Here is a 23002-nt window from a genome sequence, read left to right on the forward strand (position 1 = left end):
GTTAACTGCATCCATAGCCTCTACTCACTACTTTCACTTCCCCCAAATTGTGACAACTAGAAATGTCTCTAGATATTGCCAAATTCCCTTGAGGGGAGATAAAATCCCTCCCCCTCAGCGCCCCCCCCCCCCCACAAACACACACTTGCTGCTTAAAGCCACTATGCTAGACTGAGCTCCCAAAGCATAAAGATACAAAGGCTGCCCACCCTTTTGTTCTCTAGCACAAAATCTGACATGTAATCTGGGTTCATTGAGTATAGTACACTGCAAGAGAAAGAAAAATAAAAGCCTTGGAATTAAAAATAAAATCACTATAAATTTTATAGCTCATGCATTTAAAGAGTCAGACATCTGTTTAAAGACACATTTACAAACTATACTTTTTACTTCATCTGTTAAATTTTGATTACTGATATTGTAGAAATGTATGTATTTTTTTCCTTAGTTGTAAACAACTGACATCTATTAAAAAAATGCTCAAGAAAAGAAGCCTGGGGTTGCATTTTCATTTTCTGTTTCTACTAAAAACTTTGAATTGAGTTTTACATACTCAATATAATGAATTATTTTCTTTTTGTAGCAACTAATTTGCTTTTTATTACCCAAAAACCTTGGGTTTTAATCACAGCTTTTATAATTCCCTGTTATATATGGTATACTAGAGGCCCAGTGCATGAAATTTGTTCATTGGTTGGGTCCCTAGCAGCTACATACTATGCTTTTATTATATAGGATGTGTATTTTTTTCCTTTAAAAATTTATGTTTATTGTTGAAAGTGTTACAGATGTCCCCATTTTTCCCCATTGACCCCTCCATCCTGCCCGACCCCCCCAGGCCTTCACCACCCTATTGTATGTGTCCATGGGTTATGCATATATATGCGTACAAATTCTTTGGTTAACCTCTCTCCATGCCCCCCCCCATCCCCTGCCTTTCCTCTGAGATTCGTCAGTCTGTTCCATGCTTCAATGTCTCTGGATCTATTTTGTTCATTAGAGTCCACATGTGAGTGAGATCATGATTGTAAATTTGTGTGAGCTCAGATAAATACTTGTAGTTTATGGTTTATGCTATTTCAGTATTTTTCATGAATATATCTTTCATTGGAGCTTTTATTCCTCCCATAAACGATTCCCACTTACTAAATGGTGTAAGTTTTTCAAATATATGGCAATTTCCATGGCATTATATGAAAATAAAATGCTAAATCCATAGTAAATTAGGTATAGTTAAAATTGAATTCCTATGATTAATGAGGTCTGCAGAATGTCTAGGAGGAAGAGCCATCAGATAACTGCCTCAGGATGAAATTTCATTTCTTTTTTAATATGTAAAATATAATAATCACACCAAACTTATCAGCAAGATGTGTTTCAATGTTTTCACAGTATTTCAGAAACACACACAACATTCTTCTTTGCAGTATAATTTAAATGTACTTGTTCCATATTTTCAAAATCCAGAATTTTATGTATTCATAAATCTGTGGTTTAGGTGCCTTGCTATAGTATATTATAATAGATTACATTTCTTTAGAAATGTTTATTAAAATCAATCCCAGAGTTGATTTTTAAAAGGTACTTTCTTTATACCCCTGATATCTGCTTCCACAGCAACAACACAAAACAAAAGTTAGTGTATTAGGGTGAATAAGTACTGAAAGGGGATCCTAAATAAGTTTTAATAAGCTGTAAACACATTTCAGCTGTCTGAGTTTTAAATCAGGGCAACATTCATTCCAACATTTATTGGAAATAGAATAACATAGCTTGAAACCTCTGGAACTTGACTACCTGGCTTCAATTTCCACATCCTCACATCCAGCAAAATGTGAACTCTATGAGAATACATTTTTACTTGTTTTGTTCACTGTCATATTTCAGGGAAATAAAACCATTACAGGAACTTAAGAAAAGCTTAACATATTACAGGAACTTAACATATTCCTTGCCATACTATAGAAACTTAAATGTTATATGAGTGAACGAAATAATAAATGAAGTCCTTACTTTGCAAACTGGTTTACTGTTGCTGCTATCTCAAATTATCACAATCTCAGTGGATTGGAGAAATACAAATTTATCATCATACAGTGCTAGAGGTCAGATTTCTGACATGGCTATCACGGGGTTAAAATCAAGCAGAGCTGCAGTCCTCCTGGAAGCTGTGGGGAAAGATTTGTTTCCATATCTTTTCCAGTTTCTGAAGGCTGCCTGCATTCTTGGGCTCATAGCTGCCTTTTATCTTCCAAGCCAGCAATGGCTGGTTAAGTCTTTCACACATGGCATCACTCTAGTGTTGACTTTTCTTTTGTCTCCTGCTTTTTTTTTTTTTTTTTTAAATCCTTATGATTGTATTGGGTCAACCTCAATAATCCAGGATAAGCTTCCTATCTTCAAATCAACAGATTGGCCTCATCAATGCCATATGCAATTCAATGCTCTCTTACCATCTATGTAACATATATTTACAAATTTCAGGGATTATAACATGGACATTTTGGGTTAGAAGTAATTATTCTGCCTACACTTTGCCACCCAGCAGTTATGCAATATTGGATAAATTATCTATCCACATTGTACTGATTTCCATGTGTATAAAATGTAGCTCATAAGAGAACATATTTTATCCATTTGTTATATTGGGTTATTACACATAAATTTCTAAGAATAGTACCTGGTACACTGAAGCATACATTGAATGTAGTTATTATAAATGTGTTATTTTGAAACTATTTTTTTGTATTCAATAATTTAGTTCCACTCTTGCTTAAAGGAGAATGGATTGATGCCATCTGCTTACAATTCTTTGAATACTTAATGGCATTCAGTGTTTGAAAATGGAAAAGTTGAGTGCAATTTCAAGGTTCTACCTCAAAAGGAAAATCTTCCTGACTTTACTTGCTGAAGAAAATCACCTAAGGGTATTATGAGAAAAGGTGAACATGTTTATAGAGTAGATGAAGTAGTAGAACTCTTAAGTAGTATATGTCAAATATATAAAAAATACATAATCTTCAAAAATAGAAAGTTTGGGGACACTCCCTTGAATGTTTCTCAAATAACTGGTATAAAGGTGGTACAGGAGGAAGTAATTAAATAAAAGACTATCACTCAGATCAATGCCATAGCATAATGTAAGGCATTAATTATTTTGGAAGAATGAGTGTTTAGATAATTAAGTTAATCTTTTGGCCTTCCAGATAAACCAACCAAACTGGCCCTGGATCTTTTTTGGGGAAAAGTGAGATATAATAATGACAGCTGTTTGTAAATATGAGTAAAGGTTACATGCTGGTTGTGTAAGGGAGAAAGTGGAAAACAGTAGCTATTTCCTCAAGATGCAAATAATTTTATGCAATTTAATTAAAAATTAAATAATTCTTAGTATTTTCTAATCTAATTTTAATTTGAAGTATGGGTTTACGTGTTCTTCTATAATTCTTTAAAATATAAGATTCAGTATTCTAAGAACTTCATTTCATTTCCCCTGAAAGAAAAAATTATTTTCAAACCAACTGTAACTGTATTCTTATCACAGATTGCTTTATGATTATAAAAACAAATTTATTTTTTAAGTAAAATTTAATTTCTTTTCAAAGAGATTAAACTTAGGGGAAAATTGATTTAAAATACAAAATCTTTTTATTTTTTTCTGCCTATTTTATTCAAAATATAATATCAGTATTGCTTTTCTCTTTAAATAAGAAAGAATTCTTTTTCCAGTAGAACCTGAGTGAATTTTGGTCATGCATTTAATTTCACCAGGTCACATCTGTGCTGTGCCAGCACAGCCAAGGGTTCGGTGAACCTGAGGTGGTGCGGCAAAGGATGTAGAAAAGACAGAGAGAATAAGCTGGGTCTAGGTGTATCTCCTGTGCCTGGTTGAGGCCACAGAGAGAGATCCAGACAGTAAGCTGAGCCTTTATTTTATAGCCAGAGGTAAACAAGGTAGTGGTCACCATAGTTACAATGTTCTTATGAGTTTCACTTGTTTTGGCAGCACTTGCTACATTTCCCTCAGCCCATTAGCTACCCAGATAAGATCTAGGGATCTCATAAGGTCAAGCCTAATTATGCTAAGAGGGACTTGTTTGTGGCTTTGCCAATAGGTCAGTCCGAGGTTTAACCCTATAGCTGCTCCCTACAGCATCTTTCTCATTGGTTGACTGGACTGCCAATACTTGCCTTCTGTTGTCATTATAAATATCAAATGAAATAATAGATGACAGAACTTTTGAACCAAAAAAGTGCATAAATATGAAGCATATTATTTAGTATTTTAGTCCTTCCATTGAGTTGCATTAACTCTATGAGTTAAGTATTCATTTAAACTTCCTAAAGAATATAAATTGGCAGCTGTCCACCACCTTGAAGTTGTAGATATGGGCGGTAATGACAGTCATCAAATATGAAAAATTTAATGTTTAAAATATAGCCATTTTAATTTTTTCTTATGATACAGTAGAATTATTTTGAATTTCTTCCAAGAAAGAAGTGGTCATGAAGACTTTAAAACAAATTAGAACAAAACAAAGCCCAGAAATGAAACCAATAACTGGAAGTAGACTTTTGGTCAATATCGTAATGCTACTATTTTCACTACAACTTTTACTATTACCACTACCACAACCCCCAATAATAAGAGCAACAATAACACATAATTTCTGTCATGCCACGCAGTTTTCAAAATGCTTTATAATAAATTATTAAATACAAATCTAGGGATTTTTCACCTTTATATCACCCATATTATTATTTACTTAATTAATTTGTAATAGTTTATACTAGAACTAATATTTGTACTTTAGCCTTCTCTGGAAAGAAGGGGTATGATGTGGCTAGTTTCATATTTTGTCTAATCCTCATAAAAATAAAGTAACTATGGAATTTTTAGAAAGTTTATTAATTAGTCTCCTGAAACAAGTTCTTGCCCCACCAGGTTTCCAAACTACATTTTGGGAAAGATGAGATGCATTTTTGTACTCGTTTCAGTTATGTCAGAATAGAGGTTTACAGAGGTCAAGGAGCGTGTCCAAATTCACAGAGCAAGTTAGAAGTAGAGCTTTCTTATCCATGTAAAATTTTAAATCTAGTAACCTGTGAGTTTATGTCCCAAGGTATGCTAAATCAAGATTAGACTATCTAATCATCCATTGGGGATTTTTCAGAGTGGCTTCCTGTATTGAGAAAAAGACAGGGCCAACTGTCCACTTAATCATTTACAAACTTTCAAATGCCAAGCAGGAGAACTTGTGTTGTTTGTCCTTGGATTGTGCATTTCATTTCTCATATTTCAAGCTATGCCTTTGTTTGAGAGCATCGTGGCATTTATTAATTACCCAAGCTGAATTCTCATTTTCAGTAAATGGCACCTTACACAGTGGGGCCATGTCAAACAGGAGCCTTGACTGGGGAACAAATGTCAGTGTGGCGAGGAGCCTGCTGAGTGTTTAATAACTACAAGTGAAGTGCACTGTTAGTGTTAGAAAGCACCATTCCATCACCCAGTTGGCTTCCTTTGTAAGTAAAGATAAAATGACTTGGACAATCTGTACTGAATCCATCAGCTTTAACTGTAAAAGCACCAGGCAAGATAAGATTCCATCTAATAGAAGAGATATTGGAGAGGACAGAAGAACAAAAAGGTCATTTTTTGTTCTAATAGAAAATGAAATAATTGCAATTTAATCAATGATTACACAATCATGACTTTGGGAAATAAAGTTTGGAAAATAACTATATGCACAAGCTATTTTTGAGCCCTATTTATTCTCTGTATCTGGTAGAGATAAGAAGTTGGGGAGATGTGCATATACTATAAAGTTATTTATGTATTGTAAATAAGATGAGCCTATTGTATATTGTCACATAAGCAAAAGGTCTGTCTTTTAGCAAAAATTCCAGCATTTTGACATTGTCCTAAATTATGGCTCCTAAAAGAAAAAGAAAAACAAAAGAGAAAAAAAAAACAGAACCCTTGGAAAGAATTATTGGTAGACAATAGCTGAATTAAACATAAAAATGCTATAAACATTTTATTAAACATAAATCATAAGCTATTTGTTTAATGAATATCATCTTTAATTTTTGAAATAATTCGGTGAAATAGGTAGTATTAAAACCTATCGAATGCTCAGCAGATTTAAGGGATGTCAGATTCAATCTGAACAACCTGTGGTCCTGTCATAACACCACTGTGGCCCTGCTCTATAATCTTCAAGTGGGTCAGTATGAGCCCCTATAACATTAGTGAAGTTTATAATGACCCTGGCCAGAAGAGAAAAAAAAAAAAAATAGGTAATACTCCATGGGGAAAAAACACACAAAAACTACATGTGTACATGTGCATGGAGAAAGTTTAGGCTAATATTCAAGTATCACTTGAAGAAACCAGAGCTGACATAAAGTCAATGTATTGGTAAGAGTGCATCAGGAATAACATTGGCTCAGTGTACAATGATTCAATCCTAGAATCCCCATTATTTGAGCTTCTCTCTATCCTGCTTTCTGTTACCTCAGATGTTGTCATCATTCCTAGGACTCTTGATTCTCTTTAGTAATCTATGCTGATCACAGGATGGCTCTGAGCACAGGATAAAGCAATGCACCTCTGCCCTAGTGGTACGTAGCGCATGCGTACTGTTGCCTGAGGCCTACAGCACTCTTGCCTTATGCCGTCAGTTATGCTCAGCTCAGGTGACAGTAAGAGAGTGGCCTGTTCTCTTGCAGCTGAAATAACTTGCAAGTTCTATCCATTCATTTTTGAAGCTCATGACAAATGTTAGGATCTTTTGAAATAAACAAGTGACAGCAACATATAAATATCCTTTCTTAAAACTTCAGCAGCAGACACTGAGGAAAAAAGGAGTGCCGAGGGGTAACTTCATGAAATAAATAATAAACAGGGGCAGTGCCAAAATGTGCTCTATCTGCTTATTTCATTTGTCATCATGATGTCCAGTTTGTATGTCCTTTCAAAACTATCAACTTTCTTTTTTAATAAAGAAGAATCTTTTATGGAAAAATGTGTGTAGGAAAGAAAACAATACACAGTTTTTGTGCCCTCCACTGTAATAATGTAGTGACTGTAATTAATATAGTGAATTCAAGAAAATATCTCATACCTGAACAAGAATGAAATGCTACTTTTCAGGAGTCCACTCTGTGAGATGGAAGATGGTATTCTTTTTTTAAAAGCACATACTAGGGTGATAAGTATCTAATATGACCACTATTTATAATTAAAGTGATGGCAGTCTGTTACCCATTTTCTTTCCTGATGAATCAATACCACAATAAGCTCATCAGGCTTTCTCTGAAATTAGCTCCACAAAAATTCAGCTTCCTGTTAAAATTGTAGCTAAATACAAATTAGAAACTTTTTTTGGTCACCATTTCTGGAAACCTACTTATTAACATTAATGATCATGTTGTTTCTCTATATTTTGACATCAGTTTATTAGAATAAGAAGCAAAAAATGGGATCCCCGTCATTAACAACCAGTAACATTCTATCTGTCTTGTCATTTTCAAAAACACATAACACTTTGTCTTTAAAACAAATATTAAAAGATAGCTGAAGTTTCTTTAAAATGTTGTAAGAGCAATGCTATATATTTTTAAAATTAGTACTATCTGGATTCTTTTGTTCATAAGAAGACCACTGTGCTTTGTCAGTAAGTATTATTTAGAGGCTTCTGAAACATGGCATGTCTTCAATCTGTCAAATATATAAATATATAAATATTAAAATGATAATTGTTATGAATAATTCTCTATACTTTACCTATATGGATTGTATATTTAAAAGAAATATACTGAAAAGAAAGAAAATGTAACAGGAAAGCTAGAGTGATGTTTTCTTTAATGTCACTGACTTAATTATTCATAGAGCTCCATTTTCAATGTCCAAATGTGTATCACATACCTATCGTGATGTGTTTCATACGTACTTTGTGCTAACTAGAATACAAGCCGAGCAGGGTCAAGGTAAAATTGAAAGGAAGACAGAGCGTATGTTTCCCAGAGTCTACCCTCCCTGAACTTGCATTGAAGGCTATTATCATTCTTTCAGATTGCATTCAGTTTTGTATGGAGATTTAAAAAAATGACTAAACATGGCAAATATGACATTTTTAAGTGTGAAGTGCTTTGATGCTAACCTTCTAATTATTCCCAATAATGAAGTTATTATTTTCAATCAAGAAAACATTTTCTTTTCTTTTTTTAAATATATGTTTATCGATTTCAGAGAGGAAGGAAGAGGGAGAGAGATAGAGAAATATCAATGATGAGAGAGCATCATTGATTGGCTGCCTTCTGCACATCCCCTACAGGGATTGAGTCTGTAACCCCGGCATGTATCTTTGACCAGAATCAAACCTGGGACCCTTCGGTCCGCAAGCTGATGCTCTATCCACTGAGCCAAACCAGTTAGGGCAAGAAAGCATTTTCTTTATCAGTAAAAATATACTGTAGTATATGAAATCTAAAGAAGCTAAACTTAGAGAAACAGACAGATTAGATTGATAGTTTCCAGGGGCTGAGGGGTATGGGAAATGGGAAGATGCTGGTCAAAGGGTATAAACTTCCAGATATAAGATGAATAGGTTCTGGGATCTACTGTACAGTGTGGTGATTATAGTTAACAACACTATATGTATATTTGCAAGTTGCTAAGTTGTTCTTCAGTGTTTTAACAACACACAGAGAAAAGGTAGCTATGTGAAGTGATGGATCTGTTAAATAACCTTAGTGTGTGGTAAACATTTCACAATATATATGTATATCAAAACATCCCATTTTACACCTTAAAGTTATACTTTATTATATGTCAATTATATCTTAATGAAGCTGGAAAAATAAGATGTACGGGGGTACTATTTTCTTTCTGACAGGAATAGGTTTGAGGATGTATTTAAGATCTAATAAAATAATTCCTCAAATATATGCCATTAAAAATTAATAGTCATAAAGATATATATCTACACTAATAAAAGAGAAACATGGTAATTAGTGTACAACCGCTACCCTTTTCATTGGCTAATCAGTGAGTATATGCAAATTAACTGTCAGCCAAGATGGCGGCTGGCAGCCAGGCACTGAAGCAAGTAGGGAGGTTTGCTTGCTTCAGTGACTGTGGACTCCAACGTTCCCCGCCTAACTTGCCGGCCTCTCAGTTGCAACTCTAAGCAACTATGTACTATGTTGCAAATAAGAAGCTAAACAAAATTCCAGAAACTGTCTTTCATTCAGCCGGGCTTTAGCAACATTGTATCGATGTTTTCAGCAGTGAGGCCTCAGAGCTAAAGCTGGCCCAGAATAAAAAAAAAAAAAAAACAAAAAAAAAAACAAGGAGCGGTTGGAAGCTTCAGTCACTCGCTTCAGGAAAACAACCCTCAGCCCCTCACCCAGACTGGCCAGGCACCCCAGTGGGGACCCCCACCCTGATCCAGGACACCCTTCAGGGCAAACCAGCCGGCCCCCACCCATGCACCAGGCCTCTATCCTATATAGTAAAAGGGTAATATGCCTCCCAGCACCGGGATCAGAGGAGCAGCGAGGCTCCTGGCACCGGGATCAGCGTGACAGGGGGCAGTGCCCAAACCCCCTGATCGCCCTGCGGCTCTGTGTGTGACAGGGGGCGGCGCACCAACCCCCTGATCGGCCCTGCTCTGTGTGTGACAGGGTAGAGCCATAACCTCTCCATCAGCCCTGCCCCGAGTGTGACGGTGGTGGCACCCCAAACCCCTGATCGGCCCTGCTCTGTAGGTGATAGAGGGTGGCGCCCCAACCCCCCTCCACGGGCCTTGCTCTGTGTGTGACAGGGTAGAGCCATAACCTCCCCATTGGCCCTGCCCTGAGTGTGACAGGGTGTAGCGCTCCAACCCCCTGGTCCGCCCTGCTCTGTGCGTGACAGGGGGCAGCGCCCCAACCCCCTGATCGGCCCTGCTCTGTGCATGAAGAGGATGGCGCCACAACCTCCCCATCGACCCTGCCTTGAGTGTGACAGGGGGTGGTGCCCCAACCCCACAATCAGCCCTACCCTGAGCGTGACTGAGGGTGGCATCACAACCTCCCGATCTGCCCTGCTCTGTGCATGACGGGGCGGTGCCCCAACTCCCCAATCGGCCCTGCTCTGAGCCTGACCAGGGACTGCACCTAGGGACTGGGCCTGCCCTCTGCCACCCAGAAGCAGGCTTAAGCCAGCAGGTCGTTATCTCCCAAGGGGTCCCAGACTGCGAGAGGGCACAGGCCGGGCTAGGGGGGGATCCACCCCCCCCCCCCGAGTGCACAAATTTTTGTGCACCAGGCCTCTAGTATATATATATTCCAATATAAGGCTTTAGATACTCACTCATTAGTCTACCTAATATTGCTCCATAGGATACTGAGATTTTTGTGCCTTATTTTTTTCTCTTTGTTCTTAGTATGGAAAAGATTCAGTTTTTATATATTTAGGTTTACTGATCTTCGCTCTGCAGTGTCTAACCTGTGAAATTTTGATTTCTGAGTTTTTAGTCCCTTTTTTTATATCTTCACATACTTTTCTCATTAACTTATGTTTTCTTTTATGTCACTGAACTTATGGAGTATAATTAAAATAAGTATTTTAATGTCCATGTCTCTTAATGATTTTACTTTTGTCATTTGGTTGTCTATTTCTTATTAGGAAGAAATTCTTCAGATTATGAGTTGCATTTTCCTGTTTCTTCTTAGATTTAGTAATTTTTTGTTGGGTGCCAAATATTATGAATTTTATATTGTTGAGTGTTAGTGTTGTAGCCTTCTGAAGAGTATTGGACTTTTCTTCTGGTTCATAAATAACTTGCAGATCAATGGAATATTTTCAAGGCTTTTAAAACAACTTTTAAGTTGAGCCTAGAAAAGTGTATATTCTACGGGTAATTTAGCCACACTTTGAAGTATGGCCTTTCTGATGTCATTACTGAAGGCCCCATGTATTAAATGAAGTCTCTCTTCTTTGATTAGTGGGACTTTAGTTAATACTTGCACTATAATTTCTGGAAATTGTCCAGGTTCTCTTGTGGCTTCTATTGTCTAAATTTTTTTTTCTTCAGTTTTTTTGTTTTGTTTTTTTTTCAATCATATGTCCAATGATGGAATCAATAAACTAGTTCATTGCTTATCTTGGCTATCATTTCTACCCAGAAATTTTCCTTCCCAACCTTATTTACCCTACCTCCCCTCTCTCAATTTCACTTTCTTCCTTTTGCTCTCTCCCATGCCCTCTCCCTCTGTAGAGTCCCAGCTGAAATGTAATAACCAGAACAGACACATGAAAATAGTATATTTTCTACCTCATTAAAAAATATGTTTTTATTGAGATTATATATATGGAGAGGGATAGAAAGATAGAAACATCAATGGGAGAGAAACATCATCAACCATCTGCCTCCTGCATGCCCCTGCTCCCCACTGGGGATCGAGCCCACAACCTTGGCATATGCCCTGACCAGGAATCAAACCTGTGACCTCTTGGTTCCTGAGTCAAAGCTCCAGAGCTGAACCACACTGGCCAGACCCTACCTTATTTTTCATTGATCTTTATGTTATGTCAATTGTATTTGATTGTTATTTTATTTACTAGACTTAATGATACTTCCTATATTTGTTACTTATACTATCTTTTTTTTGTATTATTTGATACTCCAGATAATATTTTTTTCTGCTAACTAATAAATGACAGATTAATTAGAAACAGGGAGAAAGAAATTAATTTGAATCTTCAGAATTATATTGACACTCTGTATTTGTGTTGAAAACCAAGAGAAAGAAATCCAGTCAATATGATTATTCAGGGTTATATTGACCCTGTGTTTGTTTCAGAACTAACACTCTTGGTTTCCAACACTGAACCCTTGAGTTTATATAGAGAAAATCCACTGCTACTCAATTAATTTAATTTAAAAGAAAGAAAAAGAAATCCAGAATATTAGAGCAACTATATTGTTTTTTGTAAATTGTTGACTCAAGTGTAATTTAATTATGTGAACATGTCTTGGGATAATATGAAAGCTATAATTCTTTTATAAATAGCTTTCAAATTATGATGTTTTCACTGAAACTCTGATTTATATTTTGAGAAACAATGAAATTTAGATAATGAAAGAAGGTGACAGCTGCAGTTTTCTGATCTATCAATTTACAAATACAGATAGTTATATGAGTTATTTGATTAAATACATATTTATGGATAAGAATCCAAAGCATTACAACTAGAATTATTAATAATGGCTTTTAATTTACTATATGCCTTTTGTAAAAAGTCAATTCCTTTTTTAATGTTCTCTGTGTAGATAATGAAATAACACACCACAAATCATTTTCATGAGTATTATATAGTGGCTATCAGAGAGTATATATGTAAATGCTCCAGCATTAGCATCATATATAATTCATTGCCCAGCTGAGCTTTTATCACAATTCAGATTCACTCAGTAATGATGAAGCTTCAATATTAATAAATCATCAAGTTGTCTTCTAATGAGAACAGATTTTATTTCTGCTTTTTATATAAATCCTTCTAATATAAACCCACGATGATGGTGGTCTGTTATGATGGTCTCAAAGCTTTCACCATCAGTCATAGTTATCTGTAGAGAGCGCCTGGGAAAGGCCCCTGAGCTGATGGTCATCTGAATCCAGGGGTGCCCAGTAGAGCCATGCCCTGGAAACATACCTTGCTAGAGGCAGGTGTGTTGTCAGCCTGACCTTCAGCTCAGGCACCAGGGGGTGGGTTTCATTATCTAAATCCAGCCAAGCACCAGGAACAAACAATAATTATCCGGGCCCACCCAGAAGTGATGATTACAAAGAAGCCACAAGAATGCACATAATCTCCTTTGTCTTGGGCTTTAGTGAAACTTCTTGGTATTTTGCTGTATAAAATAAATGCGTGTATTGGCTCTGGGTCACTTTCTCTCCATCAGAGGACAGCTGTCCCAACCGGCCCCAGCTTTTTCCTTCTATCTCTGTGTCTGACTCTTTCTTTCATTTTCTCAATCCCCAGCCGCCCTTACTAAGGAAATGGACCGCGCTGGTTGCGGAAAAGAGAGAAATATTTATAGTTATCTATTGCGGAATAAGAAAACAATGCAAAAGTCAGTGACTTAAAATAATAATTACTTATTAGTTCATGATTCTGTGGGTTTGTGATGTGGGCACCACTCAGTTCTGATAGCTAGTTTCTGCTCCACACTCTGCCAGGTGGGCTCACACAGGATTTATAGTTACTGGTGTGTCGGGTGTGGCTGTGTAATTACATGAGGTCTCACTCCCATGTGTGGGCCCTGAGCTCCAATGGCTGGCAGGACTGTGACAGGAGCTTCTCTCTCCACATTCTGTCTTCATTAGATCTCTCATCCTGAAGGATTCTACCCTGAGCTTCTGCACAGGCAGTGATGGTCTAAAAGGACAAGGGCAGAAGCTACAAGATCTCTTAAGTCTGAGATTCAGAAGTCAGACGCTATTTCTTCAGACAGTCTGTTGGTCACAGCAAGTCACAAGGGCAGCCCACATTGAAGGGCTGGGAGAAAAATTTATAGGCATAATTAATCTACCACACTATTAATTTTTAAACTACTCTTTATTTGAAATAATGCCATAGATTCCCTCCGCTCCCCAAGATGTAGTCCAAATCTCCATTCCCATATGCACCTTTTTTTTCTCCATATTAATGCTTTCTAAAGGTCACAGGAAAGAGAAAAAAATATTAGTTTGTTTATTTACATATAAGGGGAGGTGAGTGAAAACATATTTTTGAGTTTTATGATGTAGATTGAAATCTTGGTTCCATCTCTTATTAGTCATGTGATTAAATCATGTAATTTCTTTGAGTCTTTCCATATTAATAAAATAGATCTAAGATATAATTCTTGCACCTGGGTTACAAAGTATATAAAGTCAGTTAAATGTAGATAATGCATAAGGGAGACATTTAAATGCAGAAAGTGTCATGCAAGTGTAAGGTAGCAATTTTATTCCGATGATACTTGGGCTTTTCAAATTATTTTGTTTTGTTTTTGTAAATTCTTCAACATATTATTATCATTTCCATTTTTTTAGATTATGAAACTAAAGTCAAGGCATTCAGTAAAATTCCTAATAGATTGATAATGATTTATTTTCATCCTTTAGCAATGAAGCTCTTTGAAATTGTATTTGAAATGTTTAAACTGAACATTTTTTATTTAAAAAAGGAAAAATAAAAATAATATGTAAAAAATATAAATTTAGAAGATATAAAGGGAGGGACACTTAGCATATTAGCCTTTTATATATCCTATATAATAAAAGGGTAATTTGTAAAACTACTGATTGCCGAACGACCAGTGGCTATGAAACACACTGACCACCAGGGGGCAGATGCTCAATGCAGGAGCTGCCCCCTGGTGGTCAGTGCTCTCCCACAGGGTGAAGGCAGCTCAGCCAGAAGTCCAGAAGCCAAACTCAGGGCTGGCGAGCACAGCAGTGGTGGCAGGAGCCTCTCCCGTCTCCTCAGCAGTGCTAAGGGTGTCCATTGGACATCCCCCGAGGGCTCCCAGACTGTGAGGGCACAGGCCAGCCTGAGGGACACCCCCCTCCCCGAGTGCATGAGTCTTGTGCACCGGGCCTCTATAGGTAATATTCCATTGTATGAACATACCACATCTTTTTTAGTCATTCCCTGCTTGATCAATATTTGTTGTTTCCCCCCACATTTTGGATGTTAGTGCTGTTTTTAACTTTTATGTACAGATTTTTATGTGGACATGTTTCCATGTGTCCAGAGAAATTGCTCTGTGATATAACTCAATGGATAACATTTTAAGTAGCTGCCAAACTTAAGTGTGTTTAAGTTTGATGACCATTTTATTTCCAAGGATAGAGTCTTATGTACAGACTTACTGGGACTCTGGTTACAACTATTTTAAAAACTCTTGGTACATATTGATATATTGATTTCAAAAAGAACATCTAGAAATGTATATATCTGCTTCTAAAGAATTTACTATTCTCCATCACTGAAGATTAACTTTAAAATGTATTAATTTGAGAAATGGAAAAGCATTTTATCAAAAGCCATTAGTTACCATTGAGGATAAATATTTCTCTAGGTTTATTTAAATTATAAATTATAATTTTTTCTGTAACTTTTTCTTTAGTTTACCTTTATTAATATTAATTCATTACTATCTATTTGCAGCAAACAGGTCTCACAAACTACAGTTGCTCTTTTAATTTTGTTTATGGTATATTTTTATATAAAGTTGTTTATATTTCTATTTCTTAATTATTTCAGGATTTTATTTTGACATTTCAACCATTGAGTTATTTGTTCAAATTTTTTAAATTAACCTTTTTATTTAAAATAATTGTAGATGTACATGTATTGTAGAGAGAGCCAATGTACCTGTTACACAGTTTCCCTCCCCCAACTGTATTATCTGGCAAACTTATAGTACAACATCACATCCGAATCTTGACATAATACATACTCAGTCATCACCAGATCCCTCATGTTGACCTTTTAGGCCACACCCACTCCTCCCTCAACTCCACCCTGCCTTAACCCCTACTACTCTATTCTCTACATCTATAATTTTACCATTTCAAAAAAGTTAAATAAGTGGAGTAATAATTATGTAATCTTTTGAAGTTGATATGTTCCCCTCTGCATAATTCTCTGGAGATTTATTCAGGTTTTTATGCTGGTATTTCAACATGTAGATATATCACAGCTGTTTAACCATTAACCTACTTGAAAGGCACTGGGTTGTTTACAAGTTGTGACTATTTTTAATAAAGCTGCTTTAAACATTCATTCATAGTTTTTGCATGAGCATACATTTTAATTTTTATGAGATAAATCTTCAGAAGTGCCATCACTTAGTGGTATAATAATAGCCGGTTTGGTTTTTAAGAGGCCAATAAATTATTTTCCAAAATGACTATGATTTTACATTTCTACCAGCAATGTAGGTGATCCAGTTTCTCTGCATCTTCATCAGCATTTGGTGGTGTTGCTATTTTTTATTTTAGTTATTCTAATCAGCATGTAGTGCTGTCTCATTGCAGTTTTGATTTGAAATTCCCTAATGGCTAATGATGGTGATATATTTTCTTGTGCTTATTTGCCATCTTTATGTCCTTATTGGGCATATTTCTGTGGCTTTGTTTCTGGGTTCTATTCTCTTTTATTAATCAATCTGTCTACTTGCCGGAGGCCGGTCCATCCTTGCTGCTTGACACAGTCGCTGCAGGAAGGAAACATCTGCACAGCATATGTTTCAAGGGACCTGGCATATATAGCATATTGTTCTTGATATGTTTGCTCTCCTTGGTGCCATGTGTTTTGGCCAAGGTCACCTCTCCAAGAAAGGTTGTTTCCCCTGGTGGGGATTTTTCCCTGAGGTTAAGGAGGGGATAAAACCTCTTAATTAAGTGCCAGGCGGATAGTTAAGCTACATAATCTTTACTCCCTGGAATGGAGATAAGAAACGCCCTAACCTTTGTAATAGAAATTGACAGGATTAAAATCGGCTGGTATAAATACGGATGTAACAAGACAATAAACATCAGATCCTCATCAGATCCTCATCAGATCCTAACCAGATCCTAACCAGAACCTAGCCAGAGAACATGGCAAAAGATCCTGGACAGAACCTGGCTACAGAACTTCACTGGAGAACCTAGACAGAACATGGCAAAGAACCTGGATAGAACCTGGCTAAAGAACCTGGCGACCGAACCTGGCAGGAGAACCTGGAGAAGCTGGATGGAAAACCTAGCGAGAGAACATGGCTACAGAACCTGGCTGGAGATCCTGGACAGAACCTGGCTACAGAACTTGGTTGGAGATCCTGACCAGAACTTCACTGGAGATCCTGGAGGGAGAACCTCGCTATGCTGATGAACTGAAACCAGTTTCTATGTTATTCATTCTTCGCCGACTCCGTCCACACCTTTGGGGACCCCTGGACCTGCTGGGGTTGGACCCCAGCATCTACTCCTCTGCCAGTATCATCATGATTACTGTATAATATGCCTTAATCACTCATATAGAGTGATTCTTTCCTGTTTAATCTTTTTGAAAATTATTTTAGCTATTCTAGTTCCTTTGCTTTTCATTTACATTTTCAAATTATCTTTTCTATAGTTATGAAAATATTATGCTTGGATTTTAATAGGGTCATCATTAAAACTATATAACCAATTTGGAAATCGACACACTATTTATGTTGAGTCTTCTAATCCATGAATATGGTTGTGATAGGCATTCTAATCCCCAGAATTTGTGTCTTTTTCAGTTGAATATTTCCATTTGGTTTTGCTTTGTATTATCTATTTACTGCTAGTTGCTTTTCTTCTTTTTTTTTTTTTTTGCTAAGATTATTTTCATTTTTTTCAAGCATGCTACTTATTGCTTGATGAAACATTTTGTTGTTGTTGTTTATCCTCACAAGGGAGGGAGGGAGGGAGAGAGAGAAACATGGATGTGAGAGAGACACATGGATTGATTGCCTACAGCATGAGCCCTGACAGGGTAGGGGATAGAACCTGCAACCCAGGTACATGCCCTTGACCAGGAATAGAATCCGCAACCCACTTTGAGTGGACCCACACCCTGCAATGCCAGCCAGGGTGATGAAGCATTTTTATCATAGCTGCTTTCATTAGTATCCTAATTGCCTTTATTCATTCAATTTGATGATTCTTTGTCTGGTTCTTGACATGATGAGTGACCTTCAGTTGAAACCTAGACATTCTGAACATTATAAGACTAGCTTGTATTTAAACCTCAGTGTTAGCTGGCTTCCTCTGGCAACACTTTGGCAGGAAAAAGGAGGTCACCACCCCTTTACTGCCAGATGGAGCTGCAAGTCCAGGTTCCCTGGGTGGCCCTGGCAACAACACACAGGGAGGGGTCCTCATTACTGCTGGGTGGGGTGGTCATTTGGGATCCCCACTAGCCCTCTACTGTTCCTCCCTGGCCAGGAAGGGCATGCGGGCCCCCTGACTGCTCCGTGTGGCTCATTATTGCTGGATGGAGGTAGAAGTCCCACCTGGTCTCCACCTACTCCACAGAGAGAGCTCATTTCTGCCTGATGGAGATAGAAGTCCTCTCTGCCACCATCCAGGCACTTGTGGGAATAGAGCCATACTTTTGTTTCCTGTGGCATTTGGCTGGCATAGAACGGTCGTTGTCTGTAAGTTTTCTGACTAGTGAGGCTGCTGCTTTCCTGGTCTTTGGCTTGAGAGAGCAGACTGCTCCCTGGGGCTGATTTGTTTGTGCCTGTTGATTGTTCCAGATGGCCAGCATCCTCAGTTTCAAATCTGGGGAATTGGAAGCAAAAAGGAAACCCAGGAAACTCATCACTGTGCCATCCCACTGGCTTTAAGGTCCCAACTGGACTTTCTACTGATCTAGCTTGCCAAGTCTTCACATTTGTTTTCAATATAACATCACACATCTCCTTAATGGGAGGGGTAAACAGCCAGCTGGCAGCCTGGGGTCATGGGAGCTGCCCTGGGCCATGGGCGCCAGTGTGCTGGGCTGAGCCACAGCTTGGGTTTCAGGGCGCCCTCTGCTAACCTGGAGCAGAGGAAGCTGCCAGGAGCTATGGGACCCGCCTGTGGCCACTGAAACTGGCCCTCCCTGGTGCCCTGGAGTGAGGAGGGCCCTCTGGGAGCCTGGAGCCAAGGAAGCTGCCTGGGCCACTGGACCTGGTAGGAAACGGGGTGAAAGGGGAGCCTGGGTTGGAGGGAGCCCAGCTGGTGCTGGCAGCCAGGGTGAGCCAGGGGCCTGAAGTCACAGGAACCCACAGGGAGCCACATAGGGCTGCAGGAGTCTGCCAGGTGCAGAAACAGGTCAGCTCTGGAGTCCACGGTGAAATTGTGTTACCTCACTGTCCTTACTCCCCAAGGAGAGGGTCTGTCTCCTATTTGGGCACCCTGGGCTTGGGGCAGGGTTGGCAGGGTGGGGGAGAGGTGAGGGTTCCCTTAGGGTGAATCATACTTTCCTGTGCCCCCACCCCCACCCCCGCCTCACTTCTGTGCTTTATCCTGGAGTCCTTGGCCATTGTGAAGATTTTTCCAAACACAGATAATTCAAGTTGACTTAACAGGGTGGAGGATGAGCACTAGCTATTCCTATTTTGCTGATGTCACTCCAAGTGTCTTAAATTTAAAAATAAATTAAATTCCTAGTAGTGTTTGATTAATTACTTTGGGCTTATAAGTGAATTTTAAGGACTTTATACCTTTTTTATATAATATTTTTCTATTTTTATTGATTTTTTGCAATTCTTTTCTGACATAATAGTTTGTAGTATGACCTTTTGACATTCTTTGTCAAGTGTATCTAGATACTTCATAGCTTTTGTTACCATTGGAATTGATTATTTGTCTATTATATGCTACGGATGTTTTTACTCATATATTTTAAAAAGTAGCTAATGTTTTGGGTAATTTTTATGTTTCTAGTAACTCTTTCATAAGTGTGTATTTAGTAGATGATTTAGTAGTGTCCCTTATAAGAGAAATGTCATAGAATCATCTTTGTGGTCCAATATGAGAGTCTTTTACTTATAATAGACTAGAGGCCCGGTGCACAAAAATTTGTGCACTCAGGGGGGGGGGGTCCCCCAGCCCGGCCTGTGCCCTCTCCCAGTCTGGGACCCCTCAGGAGATAACGATCTGCTGGCTTAGGCCTGCTCCCGGGTGGCAGAGTGCAGGCCCAATCCCTAAGTGCAGCCCCTGGTCAGGCTCAGAGCAGGGCCGATTGGGGAGTTGGGGTGCCGCCCCGTCATGCACAGAGCAGGGCAGATCAGGAGGTTGCGATGCCACCCTAAGTCATGCTCAGGGTAGGGCCGATTGGGGGTTGGGGCACCGCCCTCTGTTACACTCAAGGCAGGGTCGATGGGGAGGTTGTGGCGCCACCCCCTGTCACGCACAGAGCAATGCCGATCATGGGGTTGGGGCGCTGCCCCCTGTCACTCACAGAGCAGAGCCCATCAGGGGGTTGAGGAGCTCCCCCCTGTCACTCACAGAGCAGGGCCCATCAGGGGGTTAAGGAGCTCCCCCCTGTCACTCACAGAGTAGGGCCGATAGGGGAGTTGGGGCACCGCCCCCTGTCACACACAGAGCAGGGCGGATCAGGGGGTTGGGGCGCTGCACCCTGTCACACTCAGGGCAGGGCCAATGGGGAGGTTATGGCTCTACCCTGTCACACACAGAGCAAGGCCCGTGGGGGGTTGGGGCGCCACACCCTGTCACACACAGAGCAGGGCCGATCAGGGGGTTGGGGCACCGCCACTGTCACACTCGGGGCAGGGCCGATGGAGAGGTTATGGCTCTACCCTGTCACACACAGAGCAGGGACCATCGGGGGTTGGGGCTCCGTACTCTGTCACACACAGAGCAGGGCTCATCAGGGGTTTTGGGAGCTCCCCCCTGTCACGCACAGAGTAGGGCCAATAGGGGAGCTGGGGCACCGCCCCCTGTCACATACAGAGCAGGGCCCGTGGAGGAGGGGGTAGTTGAGGCGCCACACCCTGTCACACTCAGGGCAGGGCCGATGGGGAGATATGGCTCTACCCCGTCTCACATAGAGCAGGGCCCGTGGGGGGGTTGGGGCACCGCCCTCTATCACCCACAGAGCCGCAGGGCTGATCAGGGGGTTGGGGCGCTGCCCCCGTCACACACAGAGCCGCAGGGCAATCAGGGTGTTTGGGCGCTGCCCCGTCACGCTAATCCCGGTGCTGGGAGGCCTCGCGGCTCCGCTGATCCCACCCGGCAGGGTCAGAGATCCGGGTCCCAGGCCGCAGACAGCCTTGCCTGCTGCCGCCTGCCTTCAGTATGCAAATTAGCCGCCATCTTGTTGCTTCAGGGTGGGGTCCCCACTGGGGTGCCTGGCCAGTCTGGGTGAGGGGCTGAGGGCTGTTTTCAGGCTGGCGGGCAACTGAAGCTCCAAACCTCTCCTTTTTTTCTTTTTTTTTTATTCTGGCATTTATTTACCTTCTATGGCTGTCACTGGAGCTGAGAGCCGGCTTTCTCTCTGAGGCTCGGCTGAAAGCAGGTTTCTGGCCTTTGTTTTCTGTATTTGAAACAATGTTGCGACTCCAGCTCTGAGATCCCGGCTGACTGACAGGAGGTTTCTGGAGTTTTGTTTATCTTCTGTAAATGTTACTATGTTTCCAACTGAAGCTCAGAGGCCAGCAGGGAACGTTGGAGTCCACAGCAAGCAAGCCTCCTGTTCGCTTCCAGCTGCCTGGCTGCCGGCCGCCATCTTGGCTGACAGTTAATTTGCATAAGGATTCACTGATTAGCCAATGGGAAGGGTAGCGGTCGTACGCCAATTACCATGTTTCTCTTTTATTAGTGTAGATAAGTCTATTGTTTTTATACTCATGGTTAGTATTCTTGCGTTTTTTCCCCTTTACTGACCTATTTCATTTTCAAATCTATTTGAAATGTTTATTTTAGTTTATATTTTTATTGATTTCTTTGATGTTATAATTTTATTATATGGTGCTTGTTACCGATTGGGGTTACTGACTCCTTGACACAGAAAATATTTAAAAATCAACAAAAATGAAGAAAAGTGGGATTTATTGAAGATACACTCCAAGCAAGGAGCAGGCCAGTTGAGAGAGACAATGTCCCTGAACTCCTGGGTTATATGGTTTAAATGAGAAAGTTTCTGGGGCAGGGGAGACTTTCATTTGCATTCAGGGGTGATTGACAGAAAAGGGTTATATAACTATATTTCTTCAGTGTGTGCCCTTACCCATAATGCATACAGAAAAACCCTTGGGGGTGAAAACCACAATGTAAATTTTATTATACTTAGTCCGGAGCTCTAGTAAGGTTGCATTGTGGTCATGTTGTTTTCCTCTGAGCTTGCACCAAGAACAGGCTGGCTCCGAACCTGCCCACAGGCAATCTGCTGGCTGCTGGCTGCCCATAGAGAGATGGTCTGAAGGCAATGTTGGTCCGACCCTTGTTCAGGACCCCAGGCCAGGCCCCATCCCAGCTTCTCATGTCTAACTTCCTATGTAACATGCCTATTAAAAGATAACTTTAATACTTTTTTTTTGAGATGGTTCCAGGTTTTTATATACCAACTTGACTTTGTTCATTTTATACGGAGCTATACATTATGCTATTTGATTTTTTTTTTTTTTACATTGGGCACATTCAAATAGTTTTCTACCAAATTTAAATCCATATGGCTGATCTTAATACTGTCCATTAATAGCCAACCAGTTTATTGAAGAATATCACTGTCTAAGATAGAATAAAATTCATTTGTTTGAATGCAGAAGTGGGCAACAGTGCACTGTATTGCTTTATATATGTATCTAAGTTGAAAAGGCTTTTAATTACTGGGTGACATGGCTGATCAAACTTGACCCAGAGGACCTCCAGAGAGGGAGGTGAAAAAATTGAAACTTGGTAGTAAATTTCTAATTTAGAGAGAATATGAATGCAATGGATAAAAAGAACTGAATACATAGCCAGGAATGCCTTGAGGACACTTAAAAAAAACCACACACACCCAAACTGAAAACATCTTTGTGAAACTTAGAGGAACATGACACTTACCTTCTTTTATAAATCTGGAGGCTTTTTCTTTGTTGAGGTTTTTCTTTGCTATTCATCTTACCAAGTGTAAACCTCAGGCATATTGCCATAGCTGAACTCAACTGTCATGACTTTCTCCTGTAGGAGGAAATGTTTGACTTCTATATCCTTCAACAGTCAGAAGAAATGAGAGCCCAGATTTCTTATCTCCATCTGTCATCCTTTTAGTTGAGAAGGTCTGGGAGAGTTTTTGAAGATCTCCCAAATTTTTATTTTCAGAAATACTGTTCTCTTTTTTGGATAGGAGAGGAAGAGGAGGTCAGGTAGAGTGAGAGGGGGTGAGACAGATTCTCTCTACTTCTATTAAGCTCTTTTATTTTTGAAACTTCATCATGCCAATAGCACT

The sequence above is a fragment of the Myotis yumanensis genome, unplaced genomic scaffold (assembly GCF_028538775.1).
Source record: "Myotis yumanensis isolate MYYU_CA2020_CCGP unplaced genomic scaffold, mMyoYum1.0.hap1 SCAF_1, whole genome shotgun sequence".
Lineage (NCBI taxonomy): Eukaryota > Metazoa > Chordata > Mammalia > Chiroptera > Vespertilionidae > Myotis > Myotis yumanensis.